This window comes from Eurosta solidaginis, chromosome 5, assembly GCF_040869045.1.
Source record: "Eurosta solidaginis isolate ZX-2024a chromosome 5, ASM4086904v1, whole genome shotgun sequence".
In the NCBI taxonomy this organism is placed as follows: domain Eukaryota; kingdom Metazoa; phylum Arthropoda; class Insecta; order Diptera; family Tephritidae; genus Eurosta; species Eurosta solidaginis.
This window is the reverse complement of record NC_090323.1, coordinates 60,326,219-60,349,797: the sequence shown is the minus strand read 5'-3', so window position 1 is coordinate 60,349,797 and position 23,579 is coordinate 60,326,219. Positions and strand designations below refer to the sequence as shown.

General features: G+C 36.9%; 1 protein-coding gene across 1 annotated transcript in view; it reads left to right on the top strand.

The window, feature by feature from the left end:
• The first annotated feature begins 246 nt into the window (after positions 1-246).
• Pi3K68D (phosphatidylinositol-4-phosphate 3-kinase catalytic subunit Pi3K68D) overlaps positions 247-23,579 on the top strand; it is a 212,754-nt gene continuing 189,421 nt past the window's right edge. The window contains exon 1 of the mRNA XM_067757294.1: positions 247-547. The gene's annotated coding sequence lies outside the window, so the exon portion shown is untranslated. The remainder of the gene's footprint in view (positions 548-23,579) is intronic.

Here is a 23,579-nt window from a genome sequence, read left to right as displayed (position 1 = left end):
AATCATACTTTTGCATACTAGTTATACCTAAGTACACATCATACTTTGCATACTGGTTATACCTATGTACACATCATATTTTTGCATCCTAACTATACCTATGTACATTTACCTTTTCATACATCTCAAGTAAGAGAGTACAATTTTCATACAGTTAGAGAGCAATCTAGCAGTATCATGCCATGAAATGTTAAATTGTAAGAATCATAGTTGTACTTGAACAAGCAAATAAAGAAGTCACAAAATTTAATTATCGTCGTTTTTACTTCCGCTTGCTTCACTCGCGTCATTGGCGACCGTGACAGGACTTTTATTAAGTGTCCGAAAAAGTCAAAATTTATAGTTTTCGTGATTTAACATACGATCAACGTCATTAAATCGAATTTTTAAACAAATTGTAATTTGACCAAACATTTCACTGAAGCGGTAAAATCAACAAACGTACTTATGTACATGGGCGAGCAGCTAACAACAAGCAACATTTACACCGTGCATCAAGTCTGGTGTTAAGCAAATCAAAGGGCGTAAGATTAAGCACATATAAATTGTAAGATATTACCAATATACAAACATATGTATTAGTAATCATATTATTATTATTGATTTGCTTATTACTGTGCTCAAAGTAAAATAGACGGTATAGTTTAATTATTAGCACCCACCCAACATACAATACTCTCGTAATAATTTTTTGCAAAAACTTCGTTTGGTAACGTTTTCTGCATCAGCGTGGAAAGTCAATCGAAGGTCAATCGCAGCTACAGTGTTTTCGTACCCTTATTTAGCATTTCTGTCGCTTACAAGGTAAAAATCTGGCAGTGAATCTCAATCGCCGTTAGTTTCTTATACTGTAGTCGCACTTGTTGGTTTTTGCTGGTCAATTCAATTATTAAGCCTTTGCGCGTCCACTTTAACTTGTAATACGATGGCGGGAGAAGACGAAGAACAATTATCGTCGCTCAAACAGCAACGATCCACTATGAATCGGAATATTAGCAATATGAAGGCCAAAATAGACAAGTTAGGGGAAACAACGGACCCCAAAATTTTAGAATGTCACCTTCAAATCCTTGAGTCCTATTTTAAGCAACAATGCCATATTCAGGGACAAATTGAAAAACTTAGTCCAACAGACAGTGCCAGGAGTGATATCGAGGAGAGTTATATTACCGCAAAGGCAAAGATTATGCAATTGCTAAATAGCATTCGTCGTGCGAGTGCAGCAGAAACAAGTTTTTTAAATACATCGGCTACACTCAGTACATTACATCATACCCGTCTCCCTGCTCAAAAATTGCCTAAATTTGACGGCAAATATGCCGAGTATAAAAGATTTTCGCTTACGTTTTCTAACCTCGTCGACAAAGACCCTACAATTCCAACAATTGACAAATTCAATTATTTGTTGGGTTGCCTCTCAGGTCAGGCATTGTCAGTTGTGGAGCAGTTTCAAATCACTGAAGACAACTACACTAAAGCCCTAAAACGTTTGAAGGATCGCTTTGATAATAACACCTTAATCTTTCGCGACTACATTTCAACTTTGTTTAATATTTCACCCATGCAGAATGCAGATTCTAACTCGTTACGTCTCATCATTGATAAGGTTTCAGCTATACGTGCATCACTATTATCGTTGGGTTCAGAAACTGAAATTCTGAGTTCTATTCTCATTCACATCGTTCTTTCAAAAGTAGACAAGGGTTCTCAAGCATCCTATGAGGAAAAACAAGACTATGACTCGCTTCCAACTTGGGAAGCATGTTATAAAATTTTAAATAGGAGATGCCAATTTTTAGAGAGTCATGCAAAACCCACGGAGTCTACTGAGCATAATCGTGACTCGAAACAAAGGTTGCATTCAAAAAAGGCTTCACATACATTTGTGAATTCTCATTCAACGTGTGCTTATTGTCAAACAGCAGAACACACATTGGGAAATTGTACCTCGTTTTTAGCTCTTCCTGTGTCAAGTAGATTTGAATTTGTGAAGCGTTCGGGTCTTTGCATAAATTGTTTGCGAAAAGGCCACTCTGTAGCAAAATGCCCTTCCAAATTTAAATGTCGAGTTTGTAAAGGCATGCATCATACACACTTACATATATTTTCACCGAGTTCCGATGCAAAGCGTAGCACTGCTCAGCAGTCTTCTTAGTCAAATCCACCAGTCGCTATGGTGATACGATCACAAAAAAGAGCTATTATCCCAACAGCCATAATTCTAATGAAAGACAGTTTTGGGATTATCCAACCCGTTCGGGCTCTGTTGGACTCTTGTTCCGAAGTAAACTTCATTACTGAAGAAACCGCTAAACGCTTGCAACTGAAGCGACAAACATCGAATCAGGAAATCTCCGGAATCGGTGATGTTCAAACAACGTTAAAGCATGCAGTATATGCCACATTTCGCTCTCGTTTTTCAACTTTTGAACGTTCTACACAGTTTGCGGTAACTAAGAAAATATCGTCAATGCAGCCTAGCGAATATATTTTTTCAAAAAATTGGACTATTCCCGAAGGAATTAATCTTGCTGATCCATTGTTTTACAAACCTCAAAAAATCGATGTACTGATTAGCAGTGAGGTCTTCTTTGATATTTTGCGCGGAGAAAAGGTAACTCTAGGCAACGGTTTGCCTTTTTTAGTCAACACTTCTCTAGGATGGGTTGTAGGCGGACAATGTGAACAACCAATAACTCAGCCATTAACGTGCAATGTGGTGAGAGAAGTGGAATCTGTCGAGTCATTACTGCGCAAATTCTGGGAAGTAGAAGAGATTACTTCGCTGCCACCGCAACTATCCGAAGAAGAGAAAGCATGTGAAGAACATTTTCAATCTAATATTTTTGTACACTCCGACGGCCGATTGCAAGTGCGCCTACCATTTAAGGAATCTCCAGCAGCCCTTGGAAATTCCATTGACGGTGCGCGTAAAAGATTTTTTGCACTTGAACGCCGCCTCTATCTCAATCCTAAGCTTCATCAGTCGTACTGCGAATTCATGGCAGAGTATCAAACTTTAGGTCACATGACAGCAGTTTCAGATACTCAGCTTGATAGCCTACATTACGTTATACCTCACCATTGCGTGCTACGCCCCGAAAGTACCACAACAAAGCTAAGGGTGGTATTCGACGCTTCAATGCGTACTTCGTCGAATAAAGCATTAAATGAAATTTTAATGGTTGGACCAACCATTCAGCAAGAACTGATTTTAACCTTATTAACATTTCGTCTGCATCGGTACGCACTCACAGCCGATATAGTAAAAATGTATCGACAGTTTCTTGTTGAAGAAAACGATCGAAACTTCCAACTAATCTTATGGAGAGAAACTGCAAGTGCTCCCTTGCAATTATTTCAACAAAACACCGTGACCTACGGTATGTCATCTGCACCGTTTTTAGCCATACGCTGTTGAGCCCACCTTGCTGACGTATGGGAATCGCTATCCAGTCGGAGCAAGAGTGTTGAGAGAGGATCTTTACGTTGACGACCTATTGACTGGAGCCAACAGTGTAAAGGAGTTGCTAGAGATACAAGACGAAATTACTACTTTACTGGCACATGCTGGTCTACAGCTTGCGAAATGGACTTCAAATTGCCCACAACTAATCGAAAAATCAGCAGAAGAAATTCAGATAAAGGTAAGTGATGACAATGTTACCAAAGCGTTGGGTATGGTATGGAAACCTATGAGGGACGAAATCTGCTTTAGCTTTGAATCCAATGAATGTTTTGGGTTTGCTAAGTCCTATTACAATTCGTTGCAAGATTTTACTTCAGGAGCTATGGATACAACACATGGATTGGGATGAACCACTCACACAGGATCTGTACTCAATGTGGTTGCAAATAAAAAATGATTTAAATTACATAAATGGTATACGAGTTCCGCGTTATGTATTCACGTGTCTTCAGGACAGTGGTCAAATACATGGGTTCGCAGATGCCTCATCTCGCGCATATGGGTGCGCCATTTACATTCGCCAATCATTCGCCGGAACTTTTAAAACCACTCTTCTCATCGCCAAGTCAAAGGTGGCACCAATTAAGGCTATATCCATACTTCGATTGGAGTTATGTGCAGCTGCGCTCCTCAGTAGGACATGGACAAAAATAAAATGTAAGGTTTTGAAATACGTAAATCACATTTATTTTTGGACAGATTCCAAAATCGTTTTACAGTGGTTGAAAATGCATTCTTCCACTTTGACTTGCTTTGTAGCCAATCGTATTTCTGAGTTACAAGACAATACCGTAGGAGTTGAATGGAGACATGTCCCTACAAAAGACAACCCAGCAGACATTGTTTCTCGCGGCCACAGCGCGTCAGAACTTGCCAGTACTATATGGTTTACAGGTCCAAGTTTTTTGCAAAAGGAAGCGGAGAACTGGCCTCCAGTCGAAAATCAAACTGAAACACAAACAGATCTCGAGCGCAGGCGAAAAATCGCATTCACATGCAACACAAGTAGTAGTACTGTGGACATTATTCAAAACATAATTGAAAACACTTCTTCGTTCTTCAAAATTTTAAGAATTGTTTCCTTTGTATATCGCACCTTCAACAAATTTCCTCCAAATCGTCATATTAACCCGAAAACCGTGATACACATTCCAGCCACCGAATTGGATTATATCTTTTGGATAATAGTATCTGATATACAACGAATTCATTTTGGCACTGAGATAAATTGCCTTAAATCTGGCGGTATTCTCAAATCGGATCTCCAACGTCTTTCACCGTTTCTACAACCAATAAGCACAAACGGCAACGTCAGATTTATTCTAAGAGTCGGCGGACGACTGAAAAATGCTGAAGTTCCCTATGATTGTAAGCATCCCGCACTTTTACCCAAATCACATAGATTTACTCATCTTTATATTGAATATTTGCACCGTAGCAATCTTCATGCCGGACCGAAAGTATTGCTTTCGTTACTGCGTCAACGAATTTGGATCGTGAATGGACGCGAAATCGTTCGCAAGGTTGTGCGCAAGTGTACGCACTGCTTTCATTACAAGCCCAAGGTTATCGGTCAAATAATGGGTGACCTTCCTGCAGATCGTGTTAAGGCTCAACGACCATTTTTTGTATCAGGAGTGGATTTTTGCGGCCCATTTCTCACATCTTATCGCTTACGAGGCAAGCCACCCTACAAAACTTACGCTGCCATATTTGTGTGTTTTTCATCGAAAGCTGTTCACATCGAATTGGTTTCAGATTTGTCAACCAATTCCTTTTTGCTTTGCCTTAATCTCATCCTAACTATACCTATGTACATTTACCTTTTCATACATACATAAATTGTAAAAATCATAGTTGTACTTGAACAAGCAAATAAAGAAGTCACAAAATTTAATTATCGTCGTTTTTACTTCTGCTTGCTTCACTCGCGTCAAAGGTCTAAAAAGATTTAATGATCTTCCTGTAGAAATTAGAAACTGTGAAGACTTAAATATGTTTAAAAATAAATTATACTTATAGTGTCGCACAACTGTGATACGATAGAGATTTCATATTACATGTGATAAGTTTTTTATGTTGTAAATCTAGGCATAAAAGCTGTAATAATAATAATAAATAAATAAATAAATACAAAATATATGTCCTGCTTGCAATGTGACACCAACCATCTCTCTAATTGTATTGTGGAAAAACGCCGGACTCCCGTTAGAGGACATTGATAACAATATGTGATTGCTCACACCTATTGGATGAGGCGAAGCACTGCTACAACAAGAACAACAACATGGAAACCCACACCATAATCGAAAATCTGAGAACGATACTGGCGTGGAATTCCAGGACTCTTGCAGGCAAAGGCGCCGATAGATGGATGTAACACAAAATGAAATATATAAACTCCCAAAAACCAGCCTAAGTATTTTAAAAGACATACTCACAGATCACTGCAGGCTTAATAGCCACATGTCGTTTCTGCTACACAACACATTCTTCCCGAATGTGATGTCGCCGTAAAAAGAATATTAAGGATGCTTCGATCGCTAAAACTAGATAATAAACTCATACACTCTCTGGATTTCCGCAGGAGCTTGGCATGGATGAGTTGCTGTGAAGAGAATGAGGCAAAATAGGCCTATAGGTCGTAGAGAATTGCCTCACAACAGGCATGCTTAACCAACGAACCGATATCATTTCGTTACGATAATTAACGTTAATAAACGAAATGACTTTGTTTCGTTTATTAACGTTAATTATCGTAACGAAATGATATCGGTTCGTTGGTTAAGCATGCCTGCCTCACAACAATCTATCTAACTTCTTCTTATAATCGACGGCTGACCGGAATATGACCCTATGTCGGCAGCAAGTTCACAATGTCTACAAACCAATTTTTTGTAACCCGCTTTCGACTTATTTTTATCGCTTTGATATTATATACTTTATCGATGACTTATCGGTTTGTTATCGACGGATAAGGCGCGTGTTATCCATTTCTTTTAGACAAGTTATCGGTTTGTCATCAACTAAAGACGAGATATTAATTTGTAATTGATAACAAATTGCATTGGGGCGTTAAAAAAAAGCTATCGGTCTATTATCGAAAATTATAGATTTGTTATTGGAGTTTAACTGAATGTTTTTCGACAAGTTATCTTTTTGCTATCGATTGTTGCCAATCAGATACCCGGCGGCAACAAGCAGTGATAAGAAACCAACAACTAGCCGATGACACGGCGATAACATGCATAACATTCTGATAACAAAACCAAAACAAGACGACAATTTCGCTATCGGTAATAAGTCGACAGAGAAACGATTACTCATCCATATTTGCTGCAAGAAAGTACGAAATTAATTCAAAAAGATAAACAGGTGATCCCTTTAGATTATCATTTACATTTCCGCAGGATCTGCGTTTAGAGATTCTTTATTTGTGGATTTTCTTGTTCTTGTAGCAATAAAGACACTCCGCGAAAGTTTTGGAGAGTGTTATCAATGTTGATATTCCCGAGACAGTCGGGCTTATACGTTAATGGAGTTTGTTTCTGGAACGTGCCGGATCTATATTCGGCAAAGGACCATCAACACTCCTCAACACCCCCGCGGACTATCTTTATCATTACAACAACATTTCAGAAATTTAATATGACCATATGAAACCTTCTAGGTCATTCCATCCTAGTTTTATGAGGAGCTTAGGGTCTCACCAGAGCCTCGGCTGCTAAAGAAACAGGATTATGACTTCTGCGGTGGGAAGTACTACACTCGCGGGTAAAAGACATATGCGTTCAAATTAAGGGTATGAAGCTTGGTTGGGTATTCCCAACACTGTTGTCTGCGTAGCTCGACAGCTCACCATCTCACCTCTCTCTCTCAAGCTACTTCTTTGTCTTCCTCTCCCTCCTCTTTCTGCCACTCACTTCTTCCTATATTTCTCCCTCAACTTCGAAACTTTAGTTTTTTCTCCTTTACCTTTTCTCGTTAACTTTCATCTTCATCTTCCGTTTCTTCATCCTCCTACTCTCCTTATTTTGTTTACTATTATTAATTCCTTCCTCTGTTTATTCCATCAGCTTTCCCTTACTCTCTCTTATTCATGTTTATATGGTTATTATTTTTATTTTTATTTTCAGATTCATTTATATTTCCCCTTCTTTCCCTTCCCCAATTCATCTCTATCGACTTTAAAATCTCTATATATTATTTCACAGGTATAGCGCTCACGCTTCCAAAACTATTTATAACATATTTCACGCCAGCGATCACGGCACGTCTTATCTCCGAAAGAACGCTTTGCCTGAGGTTTCTATTTAAAAGTACTATTTCTCATCTGCATCAAAAGAGAGAGGGATGTGACTATTTACAAAAACAATACCAGTTTCACTGAAACCGCCAACAAAAAAGCATATCTTTAACATTGTCACGTTGTTTAAATTTTCCCCAAATTATTAAATAAAATTATAAATTAAAAGTAGCTTGAAATAAATTGTTTCATACATTTAAAAGCAATGAGGGCAGTCCCCTCTTAATTCATACCAAATCAACGAAGTATTATTCTGAGCAAACCAACGCCGTCACATGAAGAAGACAAAGGCCAGCAGATACATAGGAGTATTCAGCGTCAGCACATCTAAGCCAACGCCGTGATAACTATCTTATTTAAATCCATCTACTTTTTTACATTTTTCCCAAATTCCAAAACTCCCGGTTCCATCCCTGTGACTCCGATATATATACATGCACATATATATGTATATACATAGCTATATACGGCAACATCAATCATCATTCATATTTTCTAATTTGCATCCAGTGCTACTTATTCATGAATTCGAACATTTCAAGTCGATAGTTGTATAGTTTTAAATTTCATCATTGAAGTTTGATTTACTCGAAACATAATTTGTTACATCTTCCTTATTAGTTCATAAGTCATTATTGTTAATTAAAATCTGAATTAATAGAAAGGAAGTCAATCATATCGGAATACATATTCCCCATTCGCATTCAGGCACACCCCGATCTCATCCTTTTTTTGAGACAATAATATGAGCAATATACGAAAGCATATGGTGAAGTTTGAAACTTCAATATGATAAATTAAGGAAGATATGTCAAAAATCGTCTCTTCTGAAAAATCGCTTATATGGGGGAAATATGCTATAGTAGTACGATCCGGCCGGTTCCGACAAATGTCTAAGCGGACACCTAAATATACCCGATCACCAAATTTCATTAAGATATCTCAAAAATTTAGATACTAATTTGCATACAAACAGACAGACGGACGGGCGGACATGGCTAAATCAACTCAGATCTTCATATTTCGGTATACTAAATGGTGGGCCTATCTAATTTCCTTTAAGGAATTACAATTTTAAGATTCGTGACGAAGTTAATATACCATTTAATTATCATGAAATGTATAATAAAAGACTAGACAAAATTGTATTAAACACAGAAGGACGTTATATTTTATTAGTAAAACATCCAAATTTGAAAAACCGATGAAGCCTTTCCTTGAAATCTTGTGTCTCTGTCCAGGATGAGGGGAGAGAATAAAATAATTGATTTCAATATCATGCACATATTTGACCTTGTTGAGTTTTGCGTTGCGTTATTTTAACTTTGAAAATGTATGTAAAAACTGATCAAGCATTGTGTCGTATATATATTGTATAAATATATTTCGTCAGAAAAATTTCAGTACAGTTCAAATAAATATTCTCGTTTGCTAACATCAATACAGTCCGTTTTCTGGAAAGTCTTAAGGTTATGGGCGATACAAAGGATACCTCAAATCAAATTCTTCAATTCAAAGGAACTGGTTTTGATGAATGGCAATTTCGAGTTAAAATTCATCTGGAGTCTCTGAATCTTGGGGACGTTTTAACGGCCGATCCACCAACAGCGGAGGAGGCTAAAGCGGAATTTCTCAAACTGGATAGGAAAGCTATGGAACGTCTGGTGGCGTTCGTGCATAATGATTGTCTCAGCTACATAAGGGAAAAAATCCGCTAAGCTAATGTGGAATAGTCTCAACGAAGCTTTCGCAAAGAAGTCTGTTCTCTCACAACTATTGATACGTAAGCAGCTCACAACGCTACGTATGCGCGGGGATGAATCATTGGCGGGAAATTTGGCAAAATTTGAAGGATTGGTTCGCCAGCTCAATCTATCTGGGCAGTGTTGACAGATGCAGATGTTTTAGCCCAATTATTTCTCACACTTTCGGATAAGTTTGATCCTCTGGTAACAGCTCTTGAAAATCTTGATGGTAAGCTAGATTATAACATTGCGAAGGTACGCTTGATAGCAGAGGAGACTAAATTTAACGTTAGGGGTGTTGGATATAGCTCAGATAAAACTGCTTTCTCCAGTAAAAGAAAAAAGCAATTCAATTATTTTTTGATAAGATTCAAGAATTTAACCCACCTACAATAATAAATGTGGCAAAGGATGACGAAACGATTGTGGCTACGAGCTGTGGAGATATTCATGGCATCAGTAACAAAGGTATTCCCATTACGACGATGAATGTCTTATATATTCCTGAGCTTCGTGACAATCTGTTATCGGTACGAAAACTTACAAGCGCTGGTCTTGAAGTCAAATTTGAAAAACTTGTTGCTGTTATTAAAAAAGATGGCATTGTGATTGCAACAGCGAACCTCAATGGTAATTTGTACGAATTTAAAGTGAAAAGCCGCCACGGCAAGCATATTCAACGTACAAAATCGAGTTATGGCATAAAAGACTAGGACATTTGGGACAAGGAGGTTTGAATGACTTGATAAAACATGATATGGTGACTGGTATAGATGCGAAAAGTGGAAATATACATTTTTGTGAAACTTGCTTCAAAGGAAAACAGTGTAGGGATCCGTTTGATGGTATTCGGGTGAAATCGAAAAGAGTTCTGGAAGGAATTCTTTCCGATGTCTGCGGCCCAATTGATCCGATAGGTTACAACGGCTCGAAATATTTCGCGTCGTTTATAGACGACTATACTCATTTTGCCATGATTTACTACTTAATAAAGAAGAAGACTCAAGTATTTGAAGTATTTAAGGAATACGAGGCGATGGTAACAGCAATGTTCGGCAAATCAATAGCAAGGGTAACTATGGATCAAGGTTGTGAGTATTGTTCATCCGAACAACAAAAATGGTATAAACTGAAGGGGATCCAGGTAGAATGCACAATGGCGTACTCGCCCCAGCAAAATGGACTTGCAGAGCGATTTAACCGTACTCTTGTAGAAAAAGTTTGCACGCTGCTTATAGAGTCTCAGCTACCAAAGAGAATGTGGGGCGAAGCAGCTTTATCAGCTGTATATATTATTAATCGAAGTCCAACTACGTCATTAGATAGTCATATTACACCTGCTGAATTATTCTGTGGAACGAAGCCTGATGTATCGAAAATTCACGTGTTTGGTTGTAAAGCAATGGCTTGGATACCAAATCAAAAGAGAACAAGTAAGGAAGGTTAAGTTCGGGTGTAACCGAACATTACATACTCAGTTGAGAGCTATGGTGACAACATAAGGGAAAATAACCATGTAGGAAAATGAACCGAGAGAAACCCTGGAATGTCTTTGTATGACATGTGTATCAAATGAAAGGCATTAAAGAGTATTTTATGAGGGAGTGGGCCATAGTTCTATAGGTGGACGCCATTTAGGGATATAGCCATAAAGGTGGATCAGGGCTGATTCTAGACTTTGTTTGTACGATATGGGTATCAAATGAAAGGTATTAATGAGTATTTTAAAAGGGCGTGGACCTAAGTTCTATAGATGGATGCCTTTTCGAGATATCGCCGTAAAGATGGACCAGGGGTGACTCTAGAATGCGTTTGTACGATATGGGTATCAAATGAAAGGTGTTAATGAGCATTTTAAAAGAGAGTAATCCTTAGTTGCATATGATGATGACACTAGAATGCGTTTATACAATATGGGTTTCAAACGAAAGGTGTTAATGAGTATTTTACAAGGGAGTGGGCCTTAGTTCTATGGGTGGACGCCTTTTCGAAATATCGATATAAGGGTGGACCAGGGGTGACTCTAGAATTTGTTTGTACGATATGGGTATCAAATGAAAGGTGTTAATGAGTATTTTAAAAGGGAGTGGGCCTTAGTTCTATAGGTGGACGCCTTTTCGAGATATCGCCATACAGGTGTACCAGGGGTGGCTCTATAATGTGTTTGTACAATATGGGTGTCCTATTAAAGGTATTAATAAGAATTTTAAAAGGGAGTTGTGGTAGTTGTATATGTGAAGGCGTTTTCGAGATTTCGACCAAAATGTGGACCAGGGTGACCCAGAACATCATCTGTCGGGTACCGCTAATTTATTTATATATGTAATACCACGAACAGTATTCCTGCCATGATTCCAAGTGCTTTCGATTTCGCCCTGCAGAACTTTTTCATTTTCTTCTACTTAATATGGTAGGTGTCACACCCATTCTACAAAGTTTTTTTCTAAAGTTATATTTTGCGTCAATAAACCAATGCAATTACCATGTTTCATCCCTTTTTCGTATTTGGTATAGAATTATGGAATTTTTTTAATGTTTCGTAATTTTCGAAATCGAAAAAGTGGGCGTGGTCATAGTCGGATTTCGGCCATTTTTTTTACCAATACAAAGTGTGTTTAGATAATTATGTGAACTGAGTTTAGTAAAGATATATCGATTTTTGCTCAAGTTATCGTGTTAACGGCCGAGCGGAAGGACAGACCATCTACTGTGTATAAAAATGGGCGTGGCTTCAACCGATTTCGCCCTTTTTCACAGAAAACAGTTATCGCCCTAGAATCTAAGCGCCTACCAAATTTCACAAGGATTGGTAAATATTTGTTCGACTTATGGCATTAAATGGATCCTAGACAAATCAAATGAAAAAGGCGGAGCCACGCCCATTTTGAAATTTGCTTTTGTTTTTGTATTTTGTTGCACCATATCCATGATTCAATCAGAAGAGGTTTGCTCGACAGACGAATTTTTTGACAATTGCAGCCATTTTGCTCCCAAATCGAATTGACATCCGTTAACTGTGTTGTTTCTTTGCAATTTTTCGAAAAATATTAGTATAGAAAAAGGAAGCAATCAGTTTACAAATCCCGATAAGTACTGAACTGCATAATTCATTAGAACATTTATTTTAATTTTATGATGAATTTATTAACTATGCCATGATCTATTAGTGTGGCTGAACATAGGTAATTTTTTGAAAAGTACGGACATCAAGGAATCGTGCATTTTCGTAAACCTATGAACAGACGAAACCTAAACCACTTCAAAATTCATCGTTCAACGTCAAAAACTCGACTAGTAAATGATTTACATAACAAGTAAGGAAGGCTAAGTTCGGGTGTAACCGAACATTACATACTCAGTTGAGAGCTATGGAGACAAAATAAGGAAAATCACCATGTAGGAAAATGAACCTAGGGTAACCCTGGAATGCGGTTGTATGACATGTGTATCAAATGGAAGGTATTAAAGAGTATTTTAAGAGAGAGTAGGCCATAGTTCTATGGATGGACGCCATTTAGGGATATCGCCATAAAGGTGTACCAGGGCTGACTCTAGAATGTGTTACGATATGGGTATCAAATGAAAGGTGATAATGAGTATTTTAAAAGGGAATGGGCTTCAGTTCTATAGGTGCACGCCTTTTCGAGAAATCGCCATAAAGGTGGACCAGGGGTGACTGTAGAATATGTTTGTACGATATGGGTATCAAATGAAAGCTGTTAATGAGTATTTTGAAAAGGAGTGATTCTTAGTTCCATAGGTGGACGCCGTTTCGAGATATCGCCATAAAGGTGGACCAGGGGTGTCTCTAGTTGTACGATATGGGAATCAAATGAAAGGTGTTACTGAGCATTTTAAGAAAGGTGTTTTCGAGATATCGCCATAAAGGTGGACCAAGGGTGACTCTAGAATGTTTGTACGATATGGGTATCAAACTAAAGGTGTTACTGAGCATTTTAAGAGGGAGTGGGCATTAGGTCTATAGGTGGACGCCTTTTCGAGATATCGCCATTAGGGTGGGCCAGGGTGACTCTAGAATGTTTGTACGATATGGGTATCAAACGAAAGGTGTTACTGAGCATTTTAAGAGGGGGTGGGCATGAGGTCTATAGGTGGACGCCTTTTCGAGATATCGTCATTAGGGTGGGCCAGGGGTGACTCTAGAATGTTTGTACGATATGGGTATCAAACGAAAGGTGTTACTGAGCATTTTAAGAGGGAGTGGACATTAGGTCTATAGGTGGACGCCTTTTCGAGATATCGCCATTAGGGTGGGCCAGGGGTGACTCTAGAATGTTTGTACGATATGGGTATCAAACGAAAGGTGTTACTGAGCATTTTAAGAGGGAGTGGGCATTAGGTCTATAGGTGGACGCCTTTTCGAGATATCGCCATTAGGGTGGGCCAGGGGTGACTCTAGAATGTTTGTACGATATGGGTATCAAACGAAAGGTGTTACTGAGCATTTTAAGAGGGAGTGGGCATTAGGTCTATAGGTGGACGCCTTTTCGAGATATCGCCATTAGGGTGGGCCAGGGTGACTCTAGAATGTTTGTACGATATGGGTATCAAACGAAAGGTGTTACTGAGCATTTTAAGAGGGAGTGGGCATTAGGTATATAGGTGGACGCCTTTTCGAGATATCGCCATTAGGGTGGGCCAGGGGTGACTCTAGAATTTTTGTACGATATGGGTATCAAACGTAAGGTTTTACTGAGCATTTTAAGAGGGAGTGGACATTAGGTCTATAGGTGGACGCCTTTTCGAGATATCGCCATTAGGGAGGGCCAGGGGTGACTCTAGAATGTTTGTACGATATGGGTATCAAACGAAAGGTGTTACTGAGCATTTTAAGAGGGAGTGGGCATTAGGTCTATAGGTGGACGCCTTTTCGAGATATCGCCATTAGGGTGGGCCAGGGTGACTCTAGAATGTTTGTACGATATGGGTATCAAACGAAAGGTGTTACTGAGCATTTTAAGAGGGAGTGGACATTAGGTCTATAGGTGGACACCTTTTCGAGATATCGCCATTAGGGTGGGCCAGGGGTGACTCTAGAATGTTTGTACGATATGGGTATCAAACGAAAGATGTTACTGAGCATTTTAAGAGGGAGTGGGCATTAGGTCTATAGGTGGACGCCTTTTCGAGATATCGCCATTAGGGTGGGCCAGGGTGACTCTAGAATGTATTTGTACGATATGGATATCAAATTAAAAGTATTAGTGAGGGTTTTAAAAGCGACTGGCCCTTAGATGTATATGTGAAGGCGTTCTCGCGATATCGACCAAAATGTGGACCAGGTGATCCAGAAAATCATCTGTCGGGTACTGCTAATTTATTTATATATGCAATACCACTAACAGTATTCCTGCCAAGATTCCAAGGGCTGTTGATTTCGCCTTGTAGAACTTTTTCATTTTCTTCTACTTAATATGGTAGGTGTCACACCCATTTTACAAAGTTTTTTCCAAAGTTATATTTTGCGTCAATAAGCCAATCCAGTTACCATGTTTCATCCCTTTTTTCGTAGTTGATATAGAATTATGGCATTTTTTTCATTTTTCGTAATTTTCGATATCGATAAAGTGGGCGTGGTTATGGTCGGATCTCGGCCATTTTTTATACCAAGATAAAGGGAGTTCAGATAAGTATGTGGGCTAAGTTTAGTAAAGATATATCGGTTTTTGCTCAAGTTATTGTGTTAACGGCCGAGCGGAAGGACAGACGGTGGACTGTGTATAAAAACTGGGCGTGGCTTCCACCGATTTCGCCCATTTTCACAGAGAACAGTTACCGTCACAGAGTCTATGCTTCTACCAAATTTGAGAAGGATTGGTAAATTTTTGTTCGACTTATAGCATTAAAAGTATTCTAGACAAACTAAATGAAAATGGGCGGAGCCACGCCCATTTTGAAATTTTCTTTTATTTTTGTATTTTGTTGCATCATATCATTACTGGAGTTGAATTTTGTCTTAATTTACTTATATACAGTAAAGATATTAAATTTTTTGTTAAAATTTGAATTAAAAAAAATTTTTTTTTAAAAGTGGGCGTGTTCTTCATCCAATTTTGCTAATTTTTATTTAGCACATATATAGTAATAGTAGTAACGTTCCTGCCAAATTTCATCATGATATCTTCAACGACTGCCAAATTACAGCTTGCAAAACTTTTAAATTACCTTCTTGTAAAAGTGGGCGGTGCCACGCCCATTGTCCAAAATCTTACTAATTTTCTATTCTGCGTCATAAGTCAACCCATCTACCAAGCTTCATCGCTTTAACCACCTTTGGCAATGAATTATCGCATTTTTCCGGTTTTTCGAATTTTTCGATATCGAAAAAGTGGGCGTGGTTATAGTCCGATATCGTTCATTTTAAATAGCGATCTGAGATGAGAGCTCAGGAACCTACATGCCAAATTTCATCAAGATACCTCAAAATTTACTCAAGTTATCGTGTTAACGGACGGACGGACGGACGGACGGACGGACGGACATGGCTCAATCAAATTTTTTTTCGATCCTGATTATTTTGATATATGGAAGTCTATATCTATCTCGATTCCTTTATATATGTACAACCAACCGTTATCCAATCAAACTTAATATACTCTGTGAGCTCTGCTCAACTGAGTATAAAAATGTAATTAGTAAATATCGGAGATGCCATAATGAAACGTACTCATTGAGCATGTTAACTTATTCATTCCGTATGTTCGGAAAATTCGTCCCCATTTAAGAATTTGGGAATCGGTTTATATTTGGAATATTATGTAGTATATACTTATTTGATATATTCGGACCCCGTGAGGTAGTATGAAATGGACGTGTTCCGAATATTCTAAATTAACGGAAGACTTCCATGAATACTCAACGTAAAGGAGCTTTCCGAAATTTCAGAGTAAAAAGGTGAATACTCCCTGTGTAGCAGGACCACATAAAAGCTGAACTCTTCTGTCAAAGTCAAGACTGGAATATACAGTTCTAAGACAATAAGCCATTTTCTTTTACATTTTTTTTGGCAGACCATGTCGGCTGCCTTTTCAATATAGTCCTATCTCAAAATATTTTTCAAAAACTTACCATTTCATGATTTGTCACAAAAACGCCCTATATTAGAATTAGATTGAAGAACGCCTCAGAATGCTTTTCATTAACTCCCTCTTATGTCAAAATGCATTGAACTTATGCTCATATAGGGGGTTTTTGAAACAAATTGTGATAGTGTATTTTTGAATAAAATTCTAAACCAACATAGCTCTTTATAAATTCATGAAATATTTAGTAGAAAATGAATTATTTCCTCCAAAACCTGTTGGCATTTACAAATTTTTTATCACTACTAATATACTACTAAATGTACTTTTCTACTACAATTTTCGCTAAAGGGAATTGAATTATTCCCCGCTTTCCTTACTTCGTAAAAGCAACCCGTCCAGATTTTTCAATTTGGGAGTGTCAAAGCTCTGCCGTCATTGAAGAACAAACCTCTAGTAATTGAATCATGCACCATATCATTATTGGAGTTGAATGTTGACATAAATTACTTATATACTGTAAAGATATTAAATTTTTTGTAAAAATTTCACTTTAAAAAAATTTTTTTTTTTAAAGTGGGCGTGTTCTTCATCCAATTTTGCTAATTTTTATTTAGCACATATATAGTAATAGTAGTAACGTTCCTGCCAAATTTCATCATGATATCTTCAACGACTGCCAAATTACAGCTTGCAAAACTTTTAAATTACCTTCTTGTAAAAGTGGGCGGTGCCACGCCCATTGTCCAAAATCTTACTAATTTTCTATTCTGCGTCATAAGTCAACCCATCTACCAAGCTTCATCGCTTTAACCACCTTTGGCAATGAATTATCGCATTTTTCCGGTTTTTCGAATTTTTCGATATCGAAAAAGTGGGCGTGGTTATAGTCCGATATCGTTCATTTTAAATAGCGATCTGAGATGAGTGCCCAGGAACGTACATACCAAATTTGGTCAAGATACCTCAAAATTTACTCAAGTTATCGTGTTAACGGACGGACGGACGGACGGACGGACATGGCTCAATCAAATTTTTTTCGATACTGATGATTTTGATATATGGAAGTCTATATCTATCTCGATTCCTTTATACCTGTACAACCAACCGTTATCCAAGCAAAGTTAATATATTCTGTGAGCTCTGCTCAACTGAGTATAAAAAGCTAGATGATATGCCAATAGTTGGATATGCAGATGCTGATTGGGCTAGTGATATGATTGACAGGAAGTCCGTCAGTGGTTATATTTTCAAGGTATTTGGTTGCACAGTTTCATGGTTATCAAAGAAACAAACTACAGTCTCTACACCAGAGCCGGCCAAAAGTTGCACATTGTGCAATTTGAGTTCGTATTTTCACGCAGACACTAACGATGTGCGATCACGATCGTTTGCTTTCGCTGGTCACTCACTAAAATCAACAGTGAATGCAAAAGGAAAAGTCCATGCTACTTTTTGGGCACATAATAAAAACAATATGCTGCAATGTTAAAGTGACTTTTAATACGTTTTAGTTAGTATTATTGAGTTCCTTTGAACATACATATTAATATTGACAATTTAAATATTAATAATTAATAATATTAATTAATTATTAATAAATATTGACAATTTAATATAAGTAACTTTTTATACGTTCTACTTAGTTTTATTAATTTTTATATATTTTTTTATTGAATAACTTTATGTTTTGAAAATATATATTTCTATCTTTACAGTTACTTTATTTTATAGTTCTTTCTTGATGAAAAAGTGATTTTTTAAGTAAATTTTGCATTGAAGAAACACCATACCATGATGTAATTACAAGGTGACTGACGTGGCAACTTCTCTTTCTAATCCGCCATCTTGAACTCCCACTCTGAAACTCAATTTGCCTCTTTGCGAAACTACTTTTCCATTCAGAGGAAAAATTGTAGTAAAAACTATACAAATCAATTTTCCTGGAAAAGAATGTAACAGCATCACTTTTTTTCTCCAATTCTATTTTGTGTTGACTTTTCTATTGCTCAAACTAGTGACAATTCTCAAAAAAATTATTATTTTTTCAACAAAAACATTAGAATTTGCCATTTGTTTTAAGTACTATAAGAAAACCGATCGAATATATTCAATAACTCGTGGTCTTTTATTTCTCAATCGTTGCTTGTTCGTGGCATTAAATCATCTAAAATATTGTCCAGAATGTAGACGACCATGCACACGTAACCGAGTGCACCCTACGGAGAACGGTCAGAGTTGGATAAGCAATATGATTCTGATGTGACTGATATGTATACCAATATCCCGATGTGGACACCACTTTTCGAGTTAGAATTAAATGGATCTAGAAATGTACCTAGCCCTATCTGAACCATATGATGATATACAAACTGGAACAGATCCAGATGGTAATCCAACATATGTGGCACGTGTCTATTTTCAAGATCTATTGCCTGCCGCCAATGCACCGGCAAAAGGTGTCGCATACGCTTCACATAGCAGTAATGGTTTAGTCAAAACGTCGAGTTACTAAATAATTTCAAACATAAATGGGTGGCCGATTCAAATGGACATGTACCGGAAGGAGCTGTGGTTGGTGGTTATTCGGACTTAGGTGAAAACTTATATGTTTCGCGTACAACATATAAAGACAAAATTTTACTAGGCAAAGTGCATCCTTCGCATAGAGTAATGTAAATATATGCCAAACAATACAACTGAGGAGAACACATCTGGATATGAAGTATTGGTACCAGAAACTATCACAGCAGAAAGTAACGACGAAGCAAATGACGAAGCACAGTCGTGTGTAAATTGAATGCAAACTTATAGTGGGGAGAGGAAAGGAAAATAATCAATTTTAGTATATGACCAACTAATGACTTCGTATGGATCTTTTAGTGTGTCTGTTATAATATGTTTTCCAACAAAATCATATACCGAAATGTAATAACTTAATGTGTGTTTGTGTATCTGTTTTTACTATTATTGCAAATATTATTTTTAAGGACAACTTAAATACAATCGAAAGTTTTAAACTAAAATAATTGAAAAATTAAAAGTCACTGAACTTCTCGATCTCATTTTAGAGCAGGGCTGGGCAGCTTCGGCGGAGGACTAGTTTCAAGCTAACCTTGCTGATTTATTGTTCGTCTCATTTAAAGGGCCAAAGTGACAATATTAAACCCTAGTTAACTCAAGGTCGCACTGAAAAACCTTGCGACAGAGTTTAAACTCTAATAACAAGAGATATTTTTCGAATTTTTCTGTAAATCGACGTGCCATACCAAATCCAGCAATTTCCACATTTTTTACAAAGGAGTTCAATGAAAAAAAAATTTTAAAGTGCTAGTTATTGTTGTGCAGTGTGAATTGCACACACTACTTATGTCGATTTTAAAAGTAACTATGAAGGTATGGCATACCTGTAGAAAACCGATGGAACATATTCAATTTTATATTTCAAATCTTGTTACGGATATGAAGCATTTAACTATCAGTCTCCTTCAAACTCATCGTGAGCATATTTTACTAGAAATATAGAAGTATTACATATACAAATAATACACCAAATTTCATCCAAATCGGTTGAAGCAATTCAGAGTAGTAGTGAATATATAAATATACAAAAAGAAAGATTTTTAAGTTTTAAGATTAATATAAGTTATATTTTAATCTAAAAATTAAAAAAAAATTCCAGTTCCGCTACCATCAAGGATTTAGTGCTTTTATTCAAAAAAGTATCAAATTTAATACTATTTCAGAAAACGGCTTCTTCTGTTCTTCCCCTTTCTCACATAATTCGTATTAGGTGGGAGTTTTCAGAATGAGCTGTCACTACGTAGAACATCTGGGTTTATTACATCATGCACCATACCTTCTTTTATAAAAAAGTTTTATGTGGTTAGCTCGACCTCCGCGTTCTTAGTTATATGAATATAAGTAAGTATTGTTAGGATTAGCTTGAAATCAAATAACCAGATTCCTTTTTAATTTCGAACTTCACAGTCCACATTTTCTTTTAGCACACTGTGGGGAGTTGTCACTCAATTTTTACACACACTTATGCAATTTTTTAGTATTTGTGTGGCCGGCTCTGCTCTACACCATCAAGCGAGGCGGAATGTGTAGCTGTGAGCGCAGCAGTATCTGAAGCTATTTGGATAAGAGGATTACTCAATGACTTGTACCAAATTATGGATGAGCCTGCAGTAATATATGAAGACAACAGAGGATTCATTGGAATGGCAACTAACATAGAATCGAAAAGATCTAAACATATTGATATTAAACGCCATTTCATTAGAGATAACATGGAGTAATTAAGCTTAAATCAATTGGAACCAAAGATCAATTAGCTGATATTTTTGCCAAGGCACTGGACGCCACCAGATTTCATAAAATGCGTTTTAAACTTCCACTAATTGATTGAGAAAGGGTGTTAAGGTTTACGTTGCGTTATTTTAACTTTGTAAACTTATGTAAAACATAACAATCAATATTGTACGTATACTGTTGAGTTTTACTTTGCGTTATTTTAACTTTGAAAATGTATACTTATATTTAAGAATTCATGAGCTTAACACCGGCTTATAATAGTTGAATTTCAATTATTATGTTTTTTCTAAGAGAAACTGAAAAGAAAGAAACATTTACTGGCATATTGCGATGGACCATTTCGAAAACCGCCAACGTAATCATCATCAGGCAATTTTGTAATGTTATCAAAGGTTTCACCGGGATTCGAAAATTGCCTGATGATGATTACGTTGGCGGTTTTCGAAATGGTCCATCGCAATATGCCAGTAAATGTTTCTTTCTTTTCAGTTTCTCTTAGAAAAAACATAATTATTGAAATTCAATTATTATAAGCCGGTGTTAAGCTCATGAATTCTTAAATATAAGTATAAACTGAACACACCATTAAACAAACATACATAAATTTGAAAATGTATGTAAAAACTAAGCAAGCGTTGTGTCGTATATATATTGTATATATATATTTTGATAAAATTTAGTAGCCTTGAATGTTGCAATTAATTAGATTAGTTGAGCTAAAAGGCCGCGGTTAATGAATAAAACTTCCTTTTGGTTTGTTTTATATTCATAAATTTAAATATGTCCCTGATGATGACTTCAGATTGAAGTCGAAATATCGACCAAAATTTAAATTTATGAATATAAAACAAACCAAAAGGAAGTTTTATTCATTAACCGCGGCCTTTCAGCTCAGCTAGTCTAATTAATTGTATATATATATTTCGTCAGAAGAATTTCATTATAGTTCAAATAAATATTCTCGTTTGCTAACATCAATACAGGCCGTTTGCTGGAAAGTCTTTAGACCTTTAATCCCAAGTGATAGAAATAAAGTCTGACCACTTTTGATTTCCGGTTTGTGATGGACCTTATTTGGGATTCGTCCACGTACTTATAAATAAAAAAACAATTGCAAAGAAATTTTGTTTTGAAAAAGTATAGCAAAATGCGTCATTTCATTTCGCTACAATATCAATAAATACATTTGACTTGTTATTTGTATAAAGCTAATTCAGCTAATTAAAGAGCTTGTTCAGCTAGTTAAAATAAACAAAACTAAATAAGGGTGTCTTAGTTTGGGTGTAACCGAATATTATATACTCAGCATGAGTATGAATTGTACAGTTCATTTCAGATAAATTAATTTTTCGAATTTCGTTACGAGGGATTTTTTTGAGGCTCTAGAAATGTTTTGTAATGCTTGATCGGAATAGGGGCGTGGCAGCGACCATTAAAAAAAATGTCTCCTAATTTCCTCTTACAATAAAACTTTGTAAGTGAAATATCATTGATACAAAACTACTTTTCGCTAAGATATAGGTTATTTTTATATTCTACGACCCTTTTAAACACCTATTATATAAAAGTGGGCGTAGTGTTTAACCGATCCCGTCTACTTTTCCTAGAAATATATATACATTTACCCTGGCACGACGAGAGGGGGGGGGGGGTGAGGGTATTCTCCCCGGCCCGGGGTTTTTCAGGGAGCCCGCGATTTAGAGGTACTAAGACATTTTTTTTTAATTCAGGAGAGTTTTTGGTTGTTCCATGTGCAAATTTTAAGCCGAAATTCAAAATGATTGCCTGGGCCTAAGCTGACAACAAAAACATCAAACAAAAATGTATGTTTACATGAATCCGTAATCGTAAGGTTTTCGTGATGACACTGATGAAGATTCATCTTCAAAAAGTCTTCCATATTATTTAAACGACTTCGATATCGGTACCGTGAATAATGAGTTTTTGCGATCTGAAGAAGTCAACGAAATAATTCGTCGAGGTCATCAAAAGTGTCCTGTTATTTTTCCACGTGATTGTCATGACGAGGCATTTCCTACCTCGTTGTTAAACAGAATCTTGCCATATGGAGAGAAAGTGGAGCGTGACTGGTTAGTGTGGAGTACCAGTAGCAATGCTTTTCATTGCCTACCATGTCGTCTGTGAAGCACCAATACTTTAAATCGACCTAAAATTTGTTATCCTGGTGGATATTCGATATTCCAGGTATGGAAGCAGCTATACGATAAACTGCCATCACACGAAAATACTCAAGATCACATTAAATGTTATATTCAATGGCGATCTTTACAAAATCTAATTCAAAAGGAGGCTACAATTGATACACTCATCAATGAACAGCTAATCACTGAAACACAAAAGTGGAAAGAAATTTTATATAGAATTTTGGACACTATTTTATTTTTGGGTGAAAGAGGCCTAGCTTTCAAAGGCGAAAGTATATATCTTGGTGAACGAAATGATGGTAATTTTTTGGGCATCTAAGATCTCATAAGCCAATATTATCCGATACTTAGAGATAATTTGGAGAAAGTTAGGATTTCACAACAGCGGCACAAACGTTTACAAGTTCACTATTTTTTCCCAAACATTCAGAACGAGTTCATAGTAATTTGTGCAAAGCACGTGAGGGGAACTATATTAGATCAAGACAAGAAAGCCAAGTATTTTGCTATTCTCGTTGATGCTATGCCTGA